We start from the raw sequence: 3,927 nt of genomic DNA, 5'->3' as shown, positions 1-3,927 counted from the left end.
TTTCTTTTTTCTCCCTCATGCAATCCATCACAACCCCCCCTACACACACACACACACACACACACACACACACACACACACACACACACACACACCTGGAACAAATGGAGTTTTTTCTTTTTTAAGACATTTTAAAAAATACACTGACCCAAAAAGCACTGATCACATGGTTGGATGTCACAGCAATGTCAGATTGCTATGAAAGTATCTAAATGCTTCCTCTAGAATTTCTGTGCTTACCTCGTGAGGACTAGTAACAAGAGTTTGTCCACTAGCACTTGCCCATGGCCCACACTAAGTAGCGCTGGCCTACTGTGTGACCATGGAAATGAGTGGCTGAGTTAAGATGAAGGCCAAAGTTGTAGAAGAAGTTCAGGAAACTGAAAGGCCAGAGGTTGGAAAGTCACCTACAGGTATATTGAAGTCACCCAGAATTGAAAGTTATAGACAGAGTGATTTTGAGCCAAGGGCTGAGATTGCCAAGAAATAAGGGGTGGGGGATATCCCCAGGGAAATAGGTATAGCCATAGTGGTGTAGTGGGTGATACAAGGTGATAGAGGATATTTAAAGCTGAGATTTGCAGAGGAAAGAGGAAGAATGATCTGGAAGCAGCAAGGAGGAGCAAGGAGAGGACACTACCTCACCTCTTGCCCAGTGTGGAAGAAAAAAACAGCCGCCCTTGAGAGGGACAAAAGGGATAAAATGTCCTCAGGGGAAAGTCAGACTTCCGCTAGAGCAGGAAGCGGGGAACTGTTGGGAGAAGTTAAGGATACAGGGGATTTTGTTGCGCAGTAGAAGAGAGGTTTAATGAGTAGGCAGTGGTGGGAAAAAGGACAGAACAAAGAATGTGCAGAGCTTTTCTGGGACGGGAGTGCAGGTGATGAGGGGAAGCTGCGCCTCCAGCGCTTCTCCAACAGGAGTAAATGGCATAATGATGTACAAGGCACGTTGTAAAGCAAGGATGAGTGTTGGGCATAGATAGGAATGGGGGTCTGGGGATCTCTCCTGATCCTCGTCCCTGGAGGAAAGGAGAGCTGAGGACGCTAGGTTCCCTCTTGATGCCAATGATGGGAATAAAAGGCCTGAGGAGTGTGTCTCAAGACTTCTACCTGAAGGGTCCAGGGACGATGCCACCAACAGCCTACAGAACTCTTTCCTGCTGTTGCGACAGGAGGTTGTTGGTTTGAGAGTCTCAGGGTGCAACACTTATTTTGGAAAAGTGTTCTAGGCTGATTATTTTCTATCTCTGCAGTTGCAAATATCCTTTCTCCATATCTTTCCTGCACTTTGTTCTAACCCCATCTTTTGGCTTAAGGTTTCAGAGCAGTCTAAACTTTCCTGACAATGAGTGTGTATTTCTGTTTCTTGGTCTCCTTATTGATTTGGGATATTTCACATCAGAAAGAAGAAATGTTGATTCTGTTTCATCATTTTTTTTTCAATTACAAGGACTCATTTTTTTTTAAGGTATCTCATTCTTCATTTCATTGGGGAACCTGAATGTTTATATCTACAGGTCTTTTCTCTTATGTTGAGAATTTCTCCAAAAAAGAATCTTCTAATGTCCTGACTGGGAGATAATAGGTCTGGCAGTCAACATCCTAGGAGTCCAGCAGGAGAAAGATGCCAGAAATCCCCCATTAGTAGGTAGACTTTTGTTCAATTCTGCTGTTTTCAGTAAGGCCTCATCTGTGCCTGGTGTCCCCGAGTGGTTCAGGTTCTTCATTCCTGGGGCTGGGCAAAGCAAGATGGTGGATAGCATGGGACATGGGAGAGGCCTTATGATTCTAACTGCATCTTCCTTATATAGATATCCATGTAATATGTCCCATCTCTTATTCTTATGGTAAATTATGTTTCCCCAAATGGCCACACCAATATATATCCCACTCCATAAGTACTTTTTACAAACCAATATTGACACACCTCCATTGAGAGGTGGGGGTCTATGTTCCCTACTCTTGAATCTAGATGGATCTTTGTAACTGCCTTGACCAACAACAGAATGCAGCAAAAGTAATGCTCTGTGGCTTGGACTTTTTCCTGGACTTTTCTTCTTTCATGGGATGCTTGCCGTGGAACCCAGATTGAAGAAGCCCAGGCCACACGGAGAGGCCACTTGTGGGTTCTGCCCAACTAGCTCAGGTCCCAGCCAACAGCCAGCATTAACTGCCTGTGAATGAACTCTCAGGTGACTCCAGCACCCACCTTTGAGTCTTTTGACTGAGTCCCAGACACTAGAGCACAGACCAGCTGTCTTCACAGTGTGCTTTGTGAATTCCTGACCCATGGAAACCATGACCAATAATAAATTATTCTATTTGTTTTAAGCCACTGAGCTTTAGGGATAATTTGTTACTCAGTAGTAGATAACTAGTACACCACTGCCTTCAGCAATCTCTTATACTTCTAATTTGTGGTGTTTTCCAGTGTTCTGATGTTTCTTGCTTCTCCATCAACTTTCCGTCTTTCAAAACTGTGCTGACATCTCTTGTCTGCATGTTGTCACTTCTATTCTCTGTGTCCTAATAGGGTTTGCTTGGTTTAATTTATGGTCACCCCTCTTTGATTGGGTTAATCCTTTTCTGAACACTCACAACATCATATGATTTAATTTTGTGGCAAGAAATAGAAATGAACTCCAGCTAGTTTATACACATACATATATGAAGCATATGAGTTCTTCAAATAATTGAAGAGTTGAATGACCAAGACAGGGAAAGGAAAGATGAAAGAAATTTTTCACTGGATAAATAAAAAGAAAAATTTCACTGAACGTTCACAGATTTCTCTTTATCCAGAGTAGTGCTGTCCAGGAGATAGATCATGAGACACAGATGTCATTTTCCATTTTCTAGTGTTATATGTATTTAAAAAAAACAGATGAAATTAATTTTTGTATATTTTATTTGACCCAATATATCCAAAATATCATCCTTTGAACATGTAGTAATATATTACACTTGATCTTAGCCAAAAGGCCGAGAAGCGATGAACATGTAATAATATAAAAATGTATTAATGCGATATTTTGCATTTTGTTTTTGTACTACGTCTTCAAAATCTGATGCACTTACAGTATATTTTAGGTACTTAATAGGCACATGTGGCTAGTGGCTATCATATTGGCAGTCAGGTATGGAAAATAATTGTTACCGTCCTTGAAAAAACTCAGCTCCAGAATTTTTTTTGCCTGCCTCTCTATGTTTGAAGTATCAGATTTCAGAAGAAGGAATCTCACTGGTCCATCTTGCGCTTACTCTGGACCAATCAGCCGTGACCATGCACCACCATGTAATATTGAAGACTGGGGGCCATCTTGGGTATCAGAGAAGGTGGAGCTGTATATCGGAAGCTCTCACAAGAAGGAGCAAATACATTCACATTAATATTTAATCATTTCACATATTGTGGGAAACATATTTTTTACCTATATTTCCCGATGATGTGACATCTTGCTGAACCCAGGGCTAGCCATTCCTAGAGATAGTGAAGGAGTTACCAGCAAGTGCGCCTTTCACATGCAAACCACCAATCCGGAGTCCATACCCCAACCACCTCTTTGTCAGGCTTTTACACTACAGCCAGATAACAGGAAAGTAAGGACAGCCCCTATGCCCCAGAGCCCACTGAAATGATCAAACTAGCCAATATCAAGCCTGCTCACCCTACCTCACCCATTCCTTAGAAACCACAGTAAAGATGCTTGCCCACCTTTTCCTCTTGTCTCCCTCTGCCTCTTGACCAACTCCGATGCTTCCCTGAGTGCTTCCCCTGCGTGCTGTACTTCCCGTTTCTAGGGGACTACGAGTGCAAATTTCTTCCTCTGTGAAAGTCATTTCCACGTCTGTGTGTCCTACTATAACTGATTAAAACAAATACTGTGTAAAAAATAATAATGATAAAAATAAAATTAAAAAACCAAA

The 3,927-nt window shown here is 42.0% G+C and overlaps 1 pseudogene; it reads right to left on the bottom strand.

Moving 5' to 3' along the window:
• Positions 1-2,782: 2,782 nt before the first annotated feature.
• LOC112828032 (U2 spliceosomal RNA) lies at positions 2,783-2,994 on the bottom strand (annotated as a pseudogene).
• Between the last annotated feature and the right edge of the window lie 933 nt (positions 2,995-3,927).

Source organism: Callorhinus ursinus, unplaced genomic scaffold (assembly GCF_003265705.2).
Source record: "Callorhinus ursinus isolate GAN/ISIS: 27379988/994484 unplaced genomic scaffold, GSC_fseal_2.0 scaffold29, whole genome shotgun sequence".
NCBI classification, from domain to species: Eukaryota; Metazoa; Chordata; class Mammalia; order Carnivora; family Otariidae; genus Callorhinus; species Callorhinus ursinus.
This window is presented reverse-complemented; position numbering and strand designations above follow the sequence as displayed.